This window comes from Antennarius striatus, chromosome 5, assembly GCF_040054535.1.
Source record: "Antennarius striatus isolate MH-2024 chromosome 5, ASM4005453v1, whole genome shotgun sequence".
NCBI classification, from domain to species: Eukaryota; Metazoa; Chordata; class Actinopteri; order Lophiiformes; family Antennariidae; genus Antennarius; species Antennarius striatus.
The window spans coordinates 4,761,922-4,783,569 of NC_090780.1; the positions used below are offsets into that span (position 1 = coordinate 4,761,922).

Consider the following 21,648-nt stretch of genomic DNA (forward strand, 5'->3'; position numbering starts at 1 on the left):
AACTGCATGTTTACTATTCTCTTTATTGCATGTATGCAGGTGATTAACTTCACTTTAACTTAACAACTTATTTTTCAAGTACCTTTAGTTAAAAAAAAAAAATCATTTCTTTTACTTGCTATAATGTGTTCCACTGATGTTTGGTAGTGTGCAATAAATGCAGTTTAATGAGTCACCCCCTCCCCCTCCTTAGGATTACTTTCTTTACAGTATTGTAATTGGACATAAATAATGAGAAATTTGGTGCATGAACACAACCTCCATCAACAATCGCCTCCAGGCCTAAAACATTTCTCTGGTTAGAACTCCAGTGTGTCTGACCTGATTCAAAGAATCAAAATAAAGAGAACGGCAGAAAAAAGCTGGTTAGAGAAACAACATAAAAACGCACTTTGGGGAGGTCATGAAATCCAGTGAGTTCTACATAAAAGACTTGGCGGCTGGCTCACATTACTGGCCACTTTAAATGAAATCTTGCGAACCAGAGCATTTCACATATAAGTAGGTACACACACATTTGGTTTAAGTTAATTAGGAGAGCAGCAGAGGCTGCTGAACATATGACAGCCTCCCTCCAACCCGCTGCCATCAACGCATTCAAACGCTTTGTCATCATTAATCTCAATACAGCTTAGGGCTGTCACAGCTAGCTGTCTCCAATAGAGTCCTATCTCCTAACAGATCTGGTTGGAGAAACCACGTTTAAATGAAGTATAGTATCTCAGACCTTTGAATCACTGATTTCTTATCAGTCATGAGACTGAAAAGGAGCAGATGATTTAAGGTCCTTGCATAAAAGCCTTTTCGAGGTTAGTCCCATGATGCCCTGCTACCCATTAGCACAGGAGGAAGGGGTTCAGAGCTCTCCAGACAGATGAGATGGAAGAGACTTCAGCATGACAGCTGACAAGATGAGGAACAGGATGAAGACAGAGGAAAGATCCTTCTATCGTTGAGGCAAAAAAACAAAAACAAAAAAACAATAAAGAAAAGGTTTTAACAGGAGACGTTTTTGATTAGATGCAAGATGCTTAGTATGGGGGTGACGATAATGTGTGTGTGTGTGTGTGTGTGTGTGTGTGTGTGTGTGTGTGTGTGTGTGTGTGTTTGCGCAGTAGAAGATTGAAAGTGCATGACAGCTGATGAAACAGAGCTGAAAAACGAGGCGGGTGCAATTTCTAGCCTTGAGGTTAGAGGTGGGTGCATTTAGTTAAAGGGGTGGGCTGAAAAGGAATGAGAGTGAGCGTGGGGTAGGGGTTGAGCAAGCAGGTTGAGGACTTTGAAAGGGTTAGAGTAGAGAGTGAGTGTGATGGAAGTAATTAAGGGAGGAGTGTTGCTGCAGCCATGCTGCATTTCTGAAGCCATTTCCTCCTGCTCCTCATTATTCTTTTGAACGGATTAGTGGCCAAAGCACAGCTTGATAACCCACTTTGGATACAAACCAGGCAAAGAGACTGCAATTAAACTTAACTATATGTTATTCTGGCAAAAGAACAGCCCTTAATGTAAGAATGAACAAATCAGTTGCTGCGTGAAGAACTGGTTGGGGTCTGAGTTCAGATTTTGTTTGCAGAACTGTAGACGTTTTCATGAAACTTTTTGCAGTCATTGTGATTTTTGTCCTTTCTTTCAATCTGCTTTATGCAGAGAATCAATCTAGTGACATAACCAAATAAGTGGATCTGCTGATTGGACTAGTGGCTTCATACAGTTCTTTTTCGAATGGCGTGTGCAAATACATGCTAATTAGTGACAAGCAGACAAGGAGGTCGTGCGAGAAGAGTCATCGTCAAAGCAATATTGTACGTTAATGGTGTAAGTAATTCAGAAAGAAATTCACTGGTTATTTTCAAATCAAGCAATATTCAACTGGGCTTCTCATAAAACACAAACCTGAATTTAAATGAATAACGAAATACATTGATCTTTTTTAACTTGACGGCCGCAATTTATTACAAAAACAGAGCATAAGTTGTCTCCAATCAAGAATGTCTGGTGTCATTAAGCACAGGGATACCTCTACTTACGAATGTCTCTAATTACAAAAATTTTCTACGTACGAAATTTCTCAGCAAGAAAATATTGCCTCTACTTATGAAAAAAATTTCGACTTGCGTAATGTAAAAAGACAGTACTGTATCGGCTGATACTCGAATCTCCCACAGTTTCCTGAACGCAACATTCTCATAGCTGCTCTGCCATTTGCTATTACCTATTACGTATCTTCCTGGCATCCCATTGGCTAAGAGGGATGCCACTCCACCTCCTTGTGGAGCTAGATCAGTGCTTATGTAGTGTCTTTGGCTTTTGGCACTCGACCCGTGAGGTAGTCTGATAGTTCTGCGCAAATATAATAACTTTTTGAGTACCGGTACGTATTCGCTATGGACCCCAAGAAAGGGACGCAGAAAAGAGGAAAAGAAAAGACGAAAAGAGTTTTCTTGCCCATACAAACAAAGCAAGAGATAATAGAAAAGCATGAGAAAGGGATGCGTTTGGTTGATCTCGCCAAAGAATATGGCCGTAATGCATCTTCAATCGACATGTTATTAAAACAAAAGGAAGTTTAAGGAGTTCAAGGGGTGGTTGGAGAAGTTCAAAAGGAGGACTGCAATTCACTCTGTTTTTTGGCATGATGAGACAGGAGCGCATGAACCAAAGAGGGCAAAAAACAATAAGGACAGCAATTAAAAGGTAAATGACCATCATTTTTATTTTTTATTCTTTGTTTTTTACATTATGCACAACTTATTTATTGTGTAATAATCTAATCGTAACATGTATTTGTGACATGTTTTGATGCATTATTATGCTTTAGAAAACATTTGTTGTTTTTGCGCGCTTCGAACGGATTAGGGCATTTGCATGGAAAACGCGTCTCTACTTACGTAATTTTCTACTTACGTAATTTCATCCAGAACCAATTAATTCCGTAAGTAGAGGTACCAGTGTATTGAATTTAAATAACATGTAAACTAAAACTAAAATTTTGAAAGTCTAGAAGTACATTTAAATTGAATTCTCAAAGAAGTGGCTTTTGTAAAACTAAATTCATCTCTATGTACATAGTCATTAAAGAAATCCCATTAAAAAGGTGGAGGGTTTTTCTGGTTGTAAACAAAGCATCACTGCTGTCTGGATCTGCACTCATTAGCCAAAATCCCAGAATCTGATTCCACCTCATATGTTAAGAGGGGAGGGAATCCCCTCTGGTAATGATGCTTTCAGCCCTGAGCCGAGTCCTCCATCCATCAGTGAAGGGCTAGTTATTATGTCCATGAAAAGTAAACCCACAGCAGAGTGGGTTATACACACAGCAGATGAGCACCAGCTTCCTGTAATGTATTAATGCCTCACAAAGAGTCTGTCAATTCTGTAACATTACATCATCAATTGTTTGTGGCACGCACAAGAGAACGTATTGATCTACTGGGATTACAAAACAAGAAGAAGAGACTGTCAGACTTGTGTTTTCAGAAGACCAGCGCTGTCAGGTAGACTGGCTGTCTGTACAGGCCTAAGATCAAAACACCGGAGGCTCCAACAGAGTCCATCCCTCAGCAAACAGGAACACTCTCCTGACCCATATTCTAAAACACCACCAGAGTGCACTTGTCAACTGGAAATAATCGACTGATGTGTGATAATAGCTTTAATAGATAGATGAATGGAGACTGTATGGTGGTGTGTGTGTGTGTGTGTGTGTGTGTGTGTGTGTGTGTGCGTGTGCGCGTGTGCGTGTGGTGCTGAAACAAAGCCCCTTAACCCTGATGTTCCTACCTCCTCCAGCACCCCCATCGTGATGCAGGGGTATGATGCCCCATCCCCCGGGACTATGTGGTCCTCCTGCAGGATGTTGCTCTTCTTTGTCTGCCTTCCTGACTGTCTGGCTGGCTGAGTGAAGGACTGAGCGTGTGCAAGCGTGTGTCTATGTTATATCCAAAACCCCCAACACCTCTCTCATCTACCCCCAACTCGAAGCAGGCTCGTCGTCCCAGCATCAACACCCCACTCCACCAACCAAGCCGTGGCCTGCCTCCTGATTATGTGGTATCCTAGCGACAGCCAACGGGGTGCCTATGGAATCCCCGTGCTGAGGAGTGTGCTGATTGGACAACAGGATCCTCTCTAATGAAGATGATGGTAATGATTTTTCTCTGTTGCTCCCCTCCCCCACTACTGCTGCCTGAATGTTGATTTTTTTTTTAATGCAAAAATACCGCAAAATAAGCACATTTATAGATATTTGTTTACAATTCAAATCCAAGGTGATATCATAATTCATTCAATGACAGCTAGGAAATAGCATGCTTGTCTAAGTCTAGGACTCGACAACTGAAAGCTGAAGGCTAAACTGGTACCTCAGATTCGTAAAACACGAACCAGGTTTTAAACTATTTATAGTACGCCCCATTTCCACCAATGACCCATCCTGCAGCGATGAGCGGCCCCATTTCACATCATAGCAAGAGTTGTGACTTATGATCAAACCTCAACGTCTGACACTGTATCTCATAAGCAGGGCGGAATGGTGGTTAATTTTGAGGCAGGACTAACACCAATGCAAAATTGAAAATAAATGCCCTCTCCTCAGTCACAGCTGTTGTGTGTAAAGAACTCTTTTATGAAATGAGTAATACAACTTACTGTATCCCTAAAATGCTAAAATACGTCATCTATAAAGAAGACAGTGAAGTCGTAGCAGGAAAGCTTTAGACCACCTATTTATAGCAGCTATGGAAATTAAATGCAAAACAATAGGGGTGGATAATTGTGATCCCCTCATAAAAGTGAAATGGGATCACTTAGCAGTCGAATTCAAAGCTGTCCTTAATGACGACAGGACTCATTTATGTGGAATGGGGTAGATAAAACTAGTGGGTAATGGCATACTTATGGTCTGCCCCACCACATCATCATGCCACCAAACTGTCTGGCTGTATGAAATGTAGCCATCTGAAACATTTGCTAGTGCAATGTGGTATTGATTGGGGCCAACCATGCATGAACCTCATTGATTATTATCTTCTCATTAGCATATAGATTAGCTGGCGGAGCAGCCAGAAAAACAAGCCTGGAGACTCACACTTGGATAACAGAGCTGTGCAGCAGATGGGGGTCAAAACAGGAGGCCAAGTATATGAATGGATCGGCTCCGACTGATATGCGGTGTTTGATGATAGACCTCAACATCTGAAAGACCCTGAACTGCTACGGCATTCTGGGATAACAAGACAGGTCGCAGTGAAGTGAGGTAGAAGCGGTAGAGCCACAGAGGGTTTTAAAACACATACAGCCTACCTTTTATTTCAAGGGCATTTAAGCTCATTTTGAATTTCAAAAAGCCTAACAAGCTCTCTGGTGTGTAAAAATAAATTACCTCAGCACCATGAGTCCAGTTTTTACATTCCCCTTAAAAACAACGCCAGTCAGTATAGTGAAAATGTTTGCTTGAAAATGTATGAACTCAAAACACAATATGATCTATCTGAAAATTAAAAATGAATTGCAGTGTGAATTTGTAAATTGTTAAATTGTTCATTTCTATTAATGTAACTGTATATAGTAATACTACTTTATTTTCTCATTATCTATCTTATTTATTGAGTGTTTATTCTTCTATATATGTGTAACTTACCCCATAATGCTCATGCAGCTACAATAATGTAAATTTCCCCACTGTGGGATGAATAAAGAAATATCTTATCTTATAACCCTTGATTCATTTACATCCCGGTACTGAAAAAACAAAAACTAAAAAACTAGCTAAATGAAAGAATTAAACCGAAACTCATTTCCTCCTCCAAGACGCTAAAAATCGTCCATACATTTTCTGTAACTGGTTTGGTGCTCATCTCAGCAATCATCTGGTAAGAGATGGGGTTCGCATTGGACAAATGTCCAATTCATCCCAGAGCTAACAGCCAGAAAGATAGACAATCATTCTCAGTCACATTCAGACATGTGCAGCTACACAAACTTATGTGTGCGTCTGCATGTTTCTGTACTGTATGAGGAAGCTGGAGGAATTGGAGGGAATCCATGCAGACACCGGGAGAACATACAATCTACCACAGAAAAGTTCCAAGTCCTCAGGTTTGTGAGAATCCAGGTCTGTCAGGCAGCAACGCTGCCAGTAGATGAATTAATCTATTTAAATCAGGTTTCAATTCCTTTCTCTAGAGTGATTTGTCACAGAGGAGATATGCAGCACCTGCCTGTCAGGGTCATCAGAGGTTACTATCATCTGTACAGGAAAGAGTCAGTACATGCTGGCGTCCATTTCCTGCAGTAAACATATTCTAGTGCTCAATTTGAAATAACCAACTATTTGATTAAAAAAAAATTAAACCATTTATATAGCAAATAATTTCAGTTGTTAATATAACAGTATGATCATTTGCTACTTCTCTTTTTCAATCCAAGGGAGAAAACTAAGTGTACATTAGCCAGTGAAAATAATGAAAATTAAAATAACCTATAGATTAATATATTACATTAGTAAAATCCAACTTGAAAATAATTATTTAATTATTTAATAAAGGAGTGTAGCATCATAATTCACATATAACCCTGACCCGTGTTAGAGTCTAGCAAGTACAGGTGGCCCTCAACCTACAAAAACAACTGGTTTTAAGAGTTTGTTCATTATTTATCAGTCATTTATTTACAAGTCATTAAATTTCAATCTAGAATATCTATTTGAGGTCATTTAAATGCCATTACTACTCTAAATACGGGAGTACTATTACCAGAAACAATAACAGGACATCTTCTTCTTCTTTTCCTTTCAGCTTTTCCCTTCAGGGGTCGCCACAGCGAATCAATTACCTTCATCTAACCCTGTCCTTTGCATGCTCTTCTCTCGTACTAACTACCTTCATGTCCTCCCTCATTACATCCATAAACCTCCTCTTTGGTCTTCATCTAGACCTACTGCCTGGCAGTTCAAAACTCAGCATCCTTCTACCAATATATTCACTATCTCTCCTCTGGACATGTCCAAACCATCTCAGTCTGGCCTCTCTGACTTTATCTCCAAAACCTCTAACAAGTGCTGTCCCTCTGATGTACTCATTCCTGATCCTATCCCTCCTGGTCACTCCCAAAGAGAACCTCAGCATCTTCATCTCTGCTACCTCCAGCTCTGTCTCCTGTCTTTTCCTCAGTGACACTGTCTCTAGACCAAACAACATCGCTGGTCTCACCACAATAACAGGACATAAATATCACAAATTAAATTAATTACAGGTATGCCTCGGCCCACGTCATTTTGAGGTACATTGTTCTAGATTATATATCGGTTTATGAGATAGAAGTATAAAAATTAAGCTTGTGATTTCAACTTGTAAAATCACTAAAAAACCATTAAAAGCATATAATATCATAATACTGGACAATAAATAAGAATAAAAACATGTAATAATTAAAATACATATTAATTTCCAAGCGCCACTTATGATTGACACTATTGCTTGAAATTCAGATTAATTTATGCACGGTAAGGTTTTGCTCCTTATAATCTAGTAATTCTTGAGGAGAAGAAGTTGTTTTTTGATAAGATTGTGTCTACTGGTACCAATTCAGGATGTAAGATGAAGTACAGTATACCTGTACTGTAGTACCCTAGTGTAGCTTACATTTAAAGCAAAGGAAGAGGAGTGTGAGGGAGGAGTTACTGTCGGTGAGAGGCAGAGCGGTCATCGGAGAGACTGTCACCACCATCACTATCATCACTTTCGTTATGCTTTTTCACAATAGCACTAACACCAGCCTTTACTTCATCAGCCATGATAAACTGTAATGTATCCAACAAAGCCTGAAACACTGAGATGCTCAGAAACACGTACAAGAACAAAATTGGGGAAATGACTGTTGGAGATGTGCAAACGCGGTGGTGCTGCAGGTGTGGCAGATAGGGGAACTTCAGTAATCGGACACTGCGGCGCTCAGCTGTTCGTATCTGCATACGTTCTTAAGTCAGACGTCCGTATCTTGAAGACTACCTGTGTACCACAGACCCAAGCTCCATCCTCTGAACATAACTACAGACTCCAAAAGCCACCACCAGCATGACGACAGCCTTCACAGCCAGGATATGTACTGTAGGTATCATTTTTGTGCTGTGAAGAAAGTAGAGACGCATCCTCTATATTTATGGTCATTGGACTGACCATTGACTCTGAGATGTAAAAGTCACCGTCCGCAACCTCGATTCTATAAAGCAGCATTTCAGTGGTGCTGAAAACCTGGGCTTGCGCTAGCCATTCGCCACTTCGCCAGAGGCGGAGTAAATTCCAGATTGGCTACAAGGTTTTTAGACCGTGTAGCCACAGTGGCATTCTTATTTTTAGGGAAAAAAAGCTAAAACTTAGAACTTTTTCGCTCGCTAGCAGCACTCGCTATTTCCACTAGTGAGCGGCGCCAGCGCCACTACTGCTGCTAGCGAGTGGTGCCAGCGCCGCTACTGCTGCTAGCGAGTGGCTCTAGCGGAAATAGCGCCGCTATTTCTGCATGCCGACGGAAACACCCGACGTGACCTGAACGCTCCCGATCCGATATGCACTCGGGTCATAACCTAAAAACAAAAATATTGTTTTTTTACAAGCTGAACCCGCGAATTGGTGTAAGACAAGGCGAGGACGATCGATGAAAAGAATCCAGTGTTTTATAGTAGAGTTTGTGTTAAAATCCTCATTAATAAACAAATGGTGAATACTGAGAGGGGGGAGGAATGGTGACAGACCGATCAGAAGGTAAATGAAAGATATTATCAATACTTGTCTTAGACTTTTGATCCCTATGACCGGGAGGAATAACCAGTAAAATTTACTAGTAAACATTGAGTAATATTTTGTATGACTGTATCTTCACATAGTGAATGCAAGTTTTCAATTGTTGAATCTCACATTTATTCCTGCATAAAGTAGGACAGAAATAAAGATAGTTCAGCTTGAACTGTTGACTTTAGTGTATTTTTGTAGGTAAACTGAACAGAAGATTTTGCCCTCAGAATGCACCAGAATGCAGGAAAACAACCCCATTTTCAAAAAAATTTCCCAGGGGAGGCACGCCTGCAACGAGCGTTGGTCGTCCGCGCGCTGCACCACTGTCTTGGACACAGAGTGTGGCTTTTTGTGGCTTGCTCGATTATTTTACACTGAGCCACAGTGGCTTAGTCATACTACCTCCTAGTGCAAGCCCAGCAAACGGTTGTCCATCGAGGCCAGTGATGGAGGATGAGTCTTGTCAAAGCGAGAAGAACACAGACTTTGTTCAAGTAGGGACGACAGAGATCATGCTATGAACATTTTCAGTCATTTCTCTACAGTAAACTGTGGTCATTCTGTACAGATTCATTCAGCAAAGCTAGAATATTAGATTGCTTCACAACATCATAAAAATTACCTGGAATAGTAGAAACTTTCAGAATAAATATGACTGAAGCAGAGAAAAGACAGACTGAGAGAAAAAATTCTGCCTCTGATCTATAAATTTATTGGTGAGGCATCTCTGATCACGCAAAGAGGATACAAATAGGTCAGGTATGAGCCCAGATGAGTAGCAGCACATACAAAAAGGGTGCTACATTGTCTTCATCAGAAGAACTGTTTCCATTTCAAACCATACCAGCACTGACCCAGCAGATATAAAAAAGTTCTCTTAACCAAGAGAATAAGAGAGAAGCCTGAAGATCACTCACGATACACAACCTTCAATGAGCCCAGAGACGTGTGGTATTCAAGGATTCATTTGTTGTTATAGTTATGACCACACAATAAAGACTAAAATGAAAATTACATCAGTCTTAATTAGGTTACAGTCAAGGAACTTAATTTCTTTTCCTTGATAGCTAATTGTGTTCTCTTTTGCGGAACATATTTTTAGTCCTCATATCGGAAAGGTTAATGGTTAAGATCTGGGCAAAAAATGACAAAGCTGACATCTCAAAGTATAAGTGAACAACTACTGTTCTTGAAAAGCAGCGGTTCTGGTAAAACCTTTACTAACATTCTTGCATCTTTTCTGCTGGTAGACTTTGAATTCAGGCATCATGCTTAGTGTCAGCAATTGAGAACACACTTTCTTGTGCATTAATAGGTCAGTTACAGCTTTGTCTTATTTCACACATACACACGTGGTGAGCAGCTGGCGACATTTAAACAAAATAGATTGTCTACACACATGTACACAATTGGAAGGAAACAAGAAATATCTTAGCAATTATCTCCATTTATCAGAGGTGTATAGTGACAATATATACAAAGTAATCTGTTATTGTAAGTGACACAGCATCATATCTGGTTTTGTTTAAACAAGTGTATGGTCATATGTTTGTCATCCATCATCCATCCACCCATCCTGCACAAAAATTGATCCAACAAACTATTTCTGCAGTGAACAGCCCAAAACTTATGCAAATCATAACCATATCTATTAGGCAGAATAAAAACAGGACAGTATTGGTGCCATTTCACATGTCTCAGCAAACTGTGTGTGGTTCATACACACCAAATAAACAAATTAGCATTCTTCATAATACTCAGAGAAAACAAGTCAGAACATGTTATTTGAATAACATCTCACTGGATTACACCAGATGTCAAGTAAATGAATTAGATGCAAAAATAGTTGTCTGTGCATTTCTTTGTTTTGTTTCTGTTGTCTTTTCTTTACAAGTTGTGTAATCTCATGCTAAAAAACGAATCATTCCATTCGACTGTAAATAAATAAAGCAGATTTCCAACTGCATTTATCTCTGGAAACCTTCTGGAAAATCTATAGCCTTTCTTACTGAGACTACTGTACTATTCCTTCGTGAAATAAGCAAATTACTGAGCATGACCTTCTGAAAAGCGCACATAATGACGTCCTGTCCGCAGCGCAAAGATCATGTGACCTTATCTAAAAGCATTAAATTGACTGGAATGACTTGATGGTTCCAGTGCATTATCACATAAATACCATCCGATGAACGGACACAACCATCCAGGATGGGTTTTTACAGAGCACGAAGGAAGTTCTTGCAAAACTTCATTAACAAAGATGAGCAGAAGGAGAAAATTGGCAATTCATTAAAATGGACACACAAACGTAGTCAGTTCCAAACTAAAAGCAAACTCACTGAAGGAAGTTTTTGCGACTAGGTTATTAGAGTATTTTGAATACATCCGGATCACCGGAAGACCACACGCCAAAGCCCAGAAGCTACATGACCTCGATGTTGACCTGCACTTGTCAAAATAAATGACCCGAAAGTCACGGCCGAAGTTCTGTAGAAAGTACGTAGTGAGTCTGAGCCATGTTTACGGGGGGAATGAAACGATTAATGTGGATAAATGAACACTTTGCAAAGCTGAAGAAATTAGTTTATTTCTGGCAAAAGCAATTAATTTACACATTTTGGTTCCCGTACTGACTTTGATTCATGGCAAATGTGAATTCCTTCACTGCATCGGCTAGCTAGCGCTAGCTACTTGGTGTGTTATTCGCCCTTCAGATGTTCGTACACAAATCCCAGTGGGCTGAACGGAGCGGTTAACGTAAGGTCAGCACTGGGGGGCAAGCAAACTAGAAACGAATGTTGCTGCCTGCCGCTGTTTTGGGGCCCCGAGAGGACGTTAGCTGGTGCGACCGTTTAACCTCAAGAGTTCCGACACAAACACACACGGAGGCTGACCCTCAGCCAACCGTGACACCCTCTCCCACGAAGCAAACTAGTTATCGCCTTACCGTTGCCGTCAGCCTTTAAAGCCCACTCCTCTGTCCGACCGCTCTCCCTCGATGTTTTGCTGATATTCTATACCATTTCTGGAGGGTGCTAGCTGTGACGAGCAGCAGCAGCGAGGAAGAAGCAGGGATGGGCCAAAGCAACTATTTTCATTTGCATTCCAAGCTGGTAACATGACCCGACTCTAGCCAATCAGCACAGAATATTGTTTTGGACCACACCCCCTTTACTGTCGATCAACTGCGTGTCTCCGCCCTTTTCTTTCTCGTTCCATGCGCCTGTCAAGTACAGACCGCGGTCTCCATGGTAACAAAGGGGCTTTAACCCTTGCACTGCCGTTTGTTATATTCCAGTTCAAAGCGGTGATGTATTATAATTGTCAGTGTTCGTTCTTTCGTCCGTCCGTTAGTCCACCAAATATCTTCACAACCATTGCAGATAAAAAGATGAAACAAAAACCAGCAAAGGGAATGAAAATGAGATGATGACCTTGACCTTGAGAAAACTAGGTCAAGGTCAAATTTCAACTTTTGTACACTCAGGAACCGGATAAGATAGAAAGACGAGGGAGAAGGCCAGTGTGAGTAAGACCATAGATCAAAGCTAGTGCTTTGAACAAAGACAGTAGGTCAGAGCACTAGCTTTGATCTTTGACCTATGCAAGTAGGTCAAAGATGTTGGGATGTTGCAGTCTGTGACTGCATTGGTTCTAGTTTACTCTGCAGCCATGAAAGTTATTAGTGTGAAAATGCAGATTCAAATGGGCTTAACAATTTAGATTATATTTAAAATTTATTTATTTATTATTTAACTAGGGGAAATGGGGTCCAGTGTGAAATTTCAAAAAGCAACAACATTTTTACACTTAATTTACTTTTTCTTAAAGGAGGTCAAAGATTAAGTCTAGACTTTGTCACATCGAGTCACTTACAAATATGCTAGTCGATGGAGATGACCTCAGTTCTCCCTCATGGTGGGCTATTCTAGGATTTATTGTCATACGATGTTTAGCATAAAGCGGAAACATTAAGAATAGCAGTAATTTATGAGCCTGCCATTTGTTTATTTTTCTTTGATACAACTTTTGTTCATATCTTGTCTGACAGGGAATACAGATCAGAAACTGTCAATAATTAATGTCCCTCACTCAACAAAATTATCCTTATATGTAAACATCTTCTTGAAATGTCCATTAAATTGATGTGGTTACAAGATTATGCATTGAGTTCTAAAGTACAAGTCATGGTCCTCGTTTTATGTGATTATATCACTGTCCCATGATATGCATCTCACTCTCTATGTTTTTTGGTGATTTTATTTTCTCCTTGCTGTTGTGGTTACCCTCCCTGTCCTCTTCTATTTCATAATGTCTCTAAACCCATCTAGACAACACTAGACAATCTTCTTACCTCATTTCCAAATGGAAATACATGAGCATAGTAATAAAATTGACGGCAATTAATTGCTAATGTTTCAGTGGTGCCTGTAATATGAGTAGGGAGTGCATTCAACTGCTGGCAAATACTGAAAAATTTATCAGAATATGACTTATTGGCTCGGCCCCTGAGTTAATTATCTGGCCTGTTATGGCTCCCTTGACATCAAACCCGCAGCATCAGCATGAATGCCGTATCGTTTCAATAACTTGGTTAATCCCCAAAGACGTGTTATGGCCTGGCAGCCTGGTCAGGTGTGATATTAAATGCATCAAAAAGGGGAACTCCAACGCTGCTCTGCTGGACTGGAACATACCTTCAGATGGATGTTTAAACAATATTTTGAGCCACATGTAATGGTGTGTAGATTATCTATCCATGCATCCATCTTCTTGAAGATGTTTATCCGCCTAGCGGGTCACATGTCGTCTGGAGCCTATCCTAGACAGCAATGGACTAGAGGAGAGCTACACCCTGGACAGATCGCCAGGTCATTGCAGTGTCACACATAGTCAGAAAACCACACATGCACACCTACGGATACCTTTGGAGTGATCAATTCACTTAAATTGCGTGGTTTTGGCTATTCACTGCGCCACTGTTACAACCTGATGCTAAGGAGATCTTAAAGGAATATTTGTGTGGGCTTTTATTCAGCTTGATTAATTCTGGCTTTGTTTCTCTATCATTAGCAACAATCCTAGTTTCCATGGAGATTTACATAGACTTTAAACTCAACAGTCTGAGATGAGTGTAAGAATGCAAACCTGAGACTGATAGAATACTTAAGTGGAACACACTGTTGCTAAGCTATTTTTAAAAGTTAATGCAGGAACATTATATTTGAAATATAAAATACTTGTCAGTCCTTTCATACAAAAGTACTTTATTTAGCTTAATTTTTGGCAATTGTAGTCTCTCATTGGGTTAAGATTAAACTTGTGAATATTTTTATCAGGGGGTAATGTGCATTTTCTGTAGCAGCTCCTGAACTATGGGATGGGCTGCCGCTGTACATCAGGCAGGCTTCTTCACTGTCTCATTTTACATCTCTTCTTAAAACCCACCTGTTTTTCCTGGCATTTGACACCATATAGAGTGTTGATTTTGTATATTATTTCACCTTATTTTAATTGTTTTTATCTGATTTTAGTTCTACTTTTGACATATTTTAACTTATTTTGTTGGAATTTTATTTGATATTTTATTTAATTGCATTATGTTCATTGTTTTATGGTGCGTCTGTTGTGTTCCTTTTTATTTATTGACTGTGCAGCACGTTGGAAACCTTGCGCTTACTTAGATTGTGCTATAGAAATACAGTGGATTGGATCAATTGTCTTGGGATCTCTGATCATGTATTAGCAGTCTGTTAATTATTAATGGTATTTATCTATGTATAATATTTGGAAAACACACAAGGCGAACATTCAGTCAGTTACTATGTCTTTATATAACTGTCGCCCAAACCTACTCATTTAGTACAGCAGTCAAGATTTGCTGTACATTAAGACAAAACAGATGGTTAAGATGATTTTGACATCATCTTTAAAATAAAAAAATGCCCTGACAGCTCACAGTTAATGCTAAAGATAAAGAAAAATCATTCTGTAGACCATGATGTAATCTTTAATTGACGTAGATAATGATTTCATTACATCAAAAATCAGCTCTTTGGAGGAAGTGGGCAGCTGGTTTTGTATGAACTCTGCAACAGACCTGCATTCATTTTAACAGTTATTATGAACATGGTGAGAATACTACTTACTGCAGTCAATGTTTATCCTCCTTCTTTCACTAAACACATGCCTCATAATTTTGTTTACATAAGTTCTTCACAGGAAGTGCTATTTCCACTTTCCTCTCTTTGGAAATAATTAACTAAGTCATTCAACAAAAGCTGAAGTTGACGGGTATGTACTGGGAAATGATTGGAATCATGATGATGAGGGCTCAATATGTTAACTGTAACAACTATAAATTAGATCAATAAGATCATCAAAGGGTCTGAAATGCAGTTATCCAAGTTTAAAGAAAGAGTTTCTATTATCAAAGTGTATTTTCCTGAGAAAATCTTTAAAAAAAGATTCATAATGTTAATATTTAAATAATCAACCTATATACAGTAATAATCTACTGAAGGACAATGAAAATGTTGAGTAAAATCACACATATTCACAAGTCATACATAAGTTTACATTTTTCTCATATAGTTAATATTTCATAGCAGGTGGGTAGAATTTTGTATCAGTTGTGTAAAAATGTCCACAGTAGCATTTGGGATTTGTTATGTCACTGAAATTCTTCACTCCATCTATAAGCCATTCCATACTCTGATGACCCACTTTATACAAGTGTACATTGGTTTATTTATGGTGCCTATTGTTCTACTTTCATCAAACTAGTGTGTAGTAATCATGTGTGCAGTCTATTCTTGGATTCCCTTCAACCTCACACAGTTTTGTTTACTTGGCAGCTAAAGTTGTCCAATTACATCTGAGTAGACATGTAACAATTAGTAATACAAACATTTACATACAGTTCATAATTTAGTTTGTTATAACTGACGACAAAATGTTTGCTCATAATGTAAAATGCCACACACAGTTTGACGGTATTTCCGAGAAATTGGATGGATTACTTCATGGGTTAAATATGTTGTCCTGTCAGGATTGCGGTGTTGTTGCATATGTTGCCCCCATGGGGGCGCCATCTTGTCATCAGAAATGTCTATCTCAGCTGTGACACACACTCATTTGGCAGAACCCTCATTTAAGGACAAAAGAAAAGCACTGTCAGTTATCTGTTTTGTCTGAATAATATTTTAGAGAGCAAGTCGAAGAAACTCCATCAACGTTTTGCTTTTGCTATACAGATATTCAAATAATTTGATCATTTAAATGTCATGTCTATATAAACATACACATGGAGTCAAAAGCCTCTTATGGTTTGTGAGGATTCTGCTCTAAGTCGTCACCGCTCAGAGTGAAAGTCTTCAAAATAGAATCCAGGGACAGGGTTAATTGTTTTAGTGAAACAATGAAAATTCCTGAAGTCAATGGCTGTGTGGTCGCTTCCTCTCTGGTTAGTCCAGTTTTGTTTGCTTTTGTTATTTTCTTCAAAGAAAGACTAAACCACCACCTTGATGCTTTTTGAACTGTTTTCATGAAAGAGCTTGCGAATTCCGATGAAGTGGCCTCAAGGCATCAAAGTTTGCTTATTAGTTCAAGTGTGACCCCGTATTTTCCTCATTGTTGTGTGACTCTCCCATCTGTCTCACATGTTTGTACAGCAGGGATGACTATTGTGAAGAAGGATATTTAGTCTGATTCAGCAGACGTCCCCTCCCTGCTTCATTAAATTGAGCATACAACTAAGGTGTGTGGTTTCTTTGCATCCTGTATGATGACCTCAACCGTTTAAGAAACCATCACCAGTATTCACACTTTCAAAGTCATTGAAGTATTTAGGAACTGTCAAGTTACAGTATATGGTAAAAGACAATTGAGATGGCTGACTGGAATGAAGTGCAATGCACTTTGGAAGAGAAAGTAGATGGTTACTTTAAGGATGGCAGTATTTACAGGGATGTAATATGAACTTATCTGAAAAAGCAGAGCCTCGTGAGGCACAACTTGTTCAAACATTTGGCAACCATCAATGAATACACACTTGAAAATGGTATTTGTATAGACAAGCATATTAGCAATGGTTTGTATTATTATTATTATTATTATTATTATTATTATTATTATTATTATTATTATTATTATTATTATTATTATTATTATATTGTTATTGTTCTCTTACTACTATTATCAACTACAACAATATCTCTATATTATTATTGATAATAATAACAATTATTATTTCAGTCATTTTCTAACCCGCTTAATCCGCTAACGCAGGTTGCGGGGGAGCCGGTGCCTATCCCGGCAGTCTCAGGGCGTGAGGCGGGGGACACTCCGGGCACGACACCGCGGAGCCACATAGAGACAAACAACACTCACACACACACAGTCACTCCTACGGTCAATTTGCGACCGGCCAATCAACCTGAAGCGCTTGCTTTTAGAAGTGGGAGGAAGCCGGAGAACCCGGAGAGAACCCACGCAGACACGGGGAGAGCATGCGAACTCCGCACAGAGCGGGACTCGAACCCGGGTCCGCCGTGTTGTGAGGCAGCAGCGCTAACCACTGCACCACCGTGCCGCCCATAATTATTATTATTATTATTATTAATAACAATAATAATTCATTCATTTTCATGTACCGCTGCTGTATCCGCCCTAGCGGGTCATGGGGAGCTGGAGCCTATCCCAGGGGCATAGGGCGTGAGTCAGGGGACACTCCGGGCACAACGCCAGTGCACCGTGATAATAATAATAATAATAACAACAATAACAACAACAACAACAATAATAATAATAATAATAATAATAATAATAATAATAATAATAATAATAATAATAATAATAATAATAATAATAATAATAATAATAATAATAATAATAATAATAATAATAATAATAATAATAATGTAAGTGTGTGTGTGTCAGCATGATTGTGGGTGAACACTGACTTGTGCATTGAACCTCTTTGAGTGGACCGATTGGATGGGGTTATATGAGGACATCCATTCATCATTTTAGCAGTAGAATTACATTCACACTCATTAACAGTCCTTAAATACATGATTGATTCAAATACAACTAAAAAGACTTGAGATATTATGGTAGTAATCGACAACTTTCTGATTTTAAGTACTATCTTTACAATAATACAGTAAGAAACTATAATGAATACATTGCAGGAGAAGCTGTTACTTGTTAATTACTACATAAACATTATGACTACTACATATTCACTGTGGAACATTTTACAGCGGAGTTATTGCTCCTGGTATTTCAAAATGAATCGAGAATTATTTTCTCTTTCCTGACCTATGTTAATCATTTCCTGTCTCTAAACACCCACCATATTCTCATTTCTGCGGTATTTGATGTACATGAAACCCCCACAGTTGTGTATATCTGTGGGCAGCAAACCTCAGCACTGGTAAGTGAGTTGCACAATACCGATATGCCTCTGTGTTCTTGGCAGAACTTTAAAAGCTTAGCACATCGAAACACACTCATTACTTCCATTCTGTTACACTTGATCACAATAATGAGGATTCTGTCTGTCTGAATTACAGTGTGCTGTACAGTGTATGCAGCGATATATGTGGACTAAAAAGAATCTGTTGTTCTGAATGATGTTTCAGAGATAACGATTGGATCATGCATATGTTGATTATAGCTGCATTCGGTTTTTGCCTTTTGGCTCACTTAACTGCAAGTCATTCAGTTATCATATCAGCTCCTACTGCGACAGCTAAGAAATAATGAAAATGTAAGTATAATAATTTTTGTTTACAACTGTCTTTATTCTTACCTACATCAGCATATAAAATCATTAATGGTAATTTTTCATGTTACTTCATGTCTTTCTCTCACTGACAATCAGTGACTGATATCTTCTTTATCCTCTTTAAATTTAAATCCAGTGACAATACATGTCTCTCAGTTATCAGTGATCCTGCAGATAAAATGCAAACAACAGAAATATAAATGTCACAAATGATCTTTGAATTTTTGTGATTATGACATTACATTAAAACAAAACAACAACAAAAATAACACGTACATACCAACTTTATTTATTTCTATTTGAGAAATAATCTGATAAATGAAGCTCTGAGATTGATGCCAACCATCCTCCGGCCAATCAAAGTCAATGAAATATATTATTAATACAGTCTAGTTTCACATTTCTCAACAATGATATGTGCTTATGTGTTTTTTGTCCCTAACAATATAAAAAATCCGAAATAATGAAAGATCTCGGTGCTGAACAAGGTCACTGACGTAGGAAAAGCTTGAAGACTTCATTCAACATTGTGATCAGGAAATGAAACTAGCTTGTGTGTGTGTGTGTGTGTGTGTGTGTGTGTGTGTGTGTGTGTGTGTGTGTGTGTGTGTGTGTGTGTGTGTGTGTGTGTGTGTGTGTGTGTGTGAGTGTGTGTGTGTGTGTGTGAGAGCACAAAGAGGTCAGCTGAGGTAACGCAACAGGACTTATGCGGCGAACACGAGAGCAGCTTAGTGTTGCAAAAACACAATGTAGCTGTTTGACCTCCTAATATTTCAGTAATTTTTTCTTCTTAAAAACTGTCCCATTACTAAAACTATCATTAGAAAGTATTAAAATTTAAAAAAAATTCTCTATGACCCTGTTTGTTCACAGTAACTGGTGCAGGTTAGTGAATGTGTGTCTGCCTGCACGTACATATTTTCTACTCCAAGTTTGAGTGGTTTAACCACACTATCATGTGACCGATGAAGAGGAACAGTGTGAAAAGAAATGTAAACCATTTGTGGTTTGGCAGCAGACAGTCACTCTTGTAGTAATAACCAGATTCCCCGCTACACGCAGAGTGCACGTCTGCTATGTTGCCTGACAGGGTTTGTCATTTAGCTCTGACCTGTTATGAATTAGTCATCATCATTGCATCATTTTTCTGAAACCATCACCAGAGTTGATTTTTTTGACTTGTTAATGTGATGACCCTGTCGTGAGCTGGTAACCTGTCCTTGATGTTCCATCTTGATGTATATGCCAGGTCACATGATCTCAAGAAAGGAGGAATTTTTTTGATGATGGACGGATGATGGAGGTCAACAGGGCCACACATGTAGCTTTAAAATGCCTCTGTCTTGCTTCCTGGTGTAACCAAAATGTCATCAATTTAAAATGGAAGAAAATTGTACTGTATTGTTATTTGTTAAGACAATTGGAAATAATTATTATGATATATTAATATATCAACATCACTCCTGGCTTCCAACAGGATGGGCAGCTGATATAAAGTCCCTTGCCCACTGTCATGTCAGGAACACAGAGCTAGCTGTACAGACAGTGGGTGGGTGACTTTTATCTGCCGTGTTGTGCCACTAACAAAATCTAATAGCTTGTCATATCCAAAGCGAAGTACACCAATTTGCTTTAAGTATCTAGCTTTAATCAGCTTCCTGCCTGTGTTGTGCTACCTGTGTTGTACTGCCTGTTGTACTGCCTGCTGTACTGCCTGTTTACCGTGGGTCAGAGAGGACTGCAATTTCATCTGTGCTGTATGTCGTGCATATATGATACATTTGACAATAAAGCTGACTTTGACTTAAGTTTGCAAGGAAACCCACACACCAGTTTCCAAGTATAATATCCATTCCTTTCCGTATGGAGTTTGCATGTTCTCCCCATGTCTGTGTGGGTTCTATCCGGGTTCTCCGACTTCTTCCCACCTCCAGAAACATACAGTTTAGGTGAATTGTCACACCAAAATGTATGTGTGACAATTCTGTCTGTGTCCATGACAGGAGAGATTACAAAACAGATCTGCACTGGACCACCAGCTGGTACTTGATCCAGCCTCAACACCTCCATTGCCAGAATGTTCCTTTAGCTTCCTGTTTCTTGTGCCTTTAGTTCCTTGTTGAGAAACTGATTGTGTTCTTTAGATTATATTACCAGTTTGAATTACTTCCTGGACTGCTTGTGTAAATTTGTGTTAATTACAACCTTGTATATTTTGTTTGTTTTTCCGCAAGGTAATTTTTAGTTTATTTTTTGTTGTAATGAATCCAGTTTTCATTTTAGTCTGCGTCAGGGTCCTGGCTCTTCTTGTACATACTGTGACAGTTCACTCTTCAATGGACAGACATATATTACATTGTTCTAATTTTAGTTTATTCAATGTTGATTACACTCCATTACTCATTTTGAAATTTAATGACCCAATGAAAAAGAAGAGTAAAGAAAGAACCACAGGATGTCACAAGAATGGGATGTAAGAATTAAAAATAGAAAAAGTAAAACAATAGTAGAGTGCTACAATGGGTTGAGAAAGGCAGGGAAACAGAGTGAAATTGTCATAGTCACATGCTTGTGACTCGTGTGTCAGGCTAAACCAGTACAGCTCTGAATTTGTCAGCTGCTGCCACAACCCTTCCTGTCTTGATAAGAATCAATAATGCATCACCATCCTGAAGCCGGTGTCAAGTTCCTCTTCTGTTCTGTCTTACGTGATGAAAACAACATGAGCATTAAATGATTTGTTTTGTGTTGATGGAGGGAACAGACAATAAAGGAGGGAACAATCCTTTCATTTGACCTGTGAAGGTGTTTTCAGCCGGAGGGCTGACTAAGACTAGTCACACATTAGTTTTATGTTATGTTTGTTTTGCTCTCTTCTCATTCTTCTTATGTTGTTCCATCTTTTCAATGTTTTCAATAGATTTATGATTAAATACCAAAAGGTTTTAGTTCCTCTTCATGAACACATTTATCTACAGCCAGCTTGTTTCCTTACAAGTGGTCACTATGATTCCCCTGAAATTTGATGAGGTTATTCTCAGAGTGTATATTGATGAACTCTTATTCTTT

At 38.9% G+C, this 21,648-nt stretch overlaps 1 protein-coding gene across 1 annotated transcript in view; it reads right to left on the minus strand.

Moving 5' to 3' along the window:
- Window positions 1-11,859, minus strand: part of phc2b (polyhomeotic homolog 2b (Drosophila)) — a 37,594-nt gene extending 25,735 nt beyond the window's left edge. Inside the window, exon 1 of the mRNA XM_068316094.1 lies at window positions 11,734-11,859. The gene's annotated coding sequence lies outside the window, so the exon portion shown is untranslated. The remainder of the gene's footprint in view (window positions 1-11,733) is intronic.
- Between the last annotated feature and the right edge of the window lie 9,789 nt (window positions 11,860-21,648).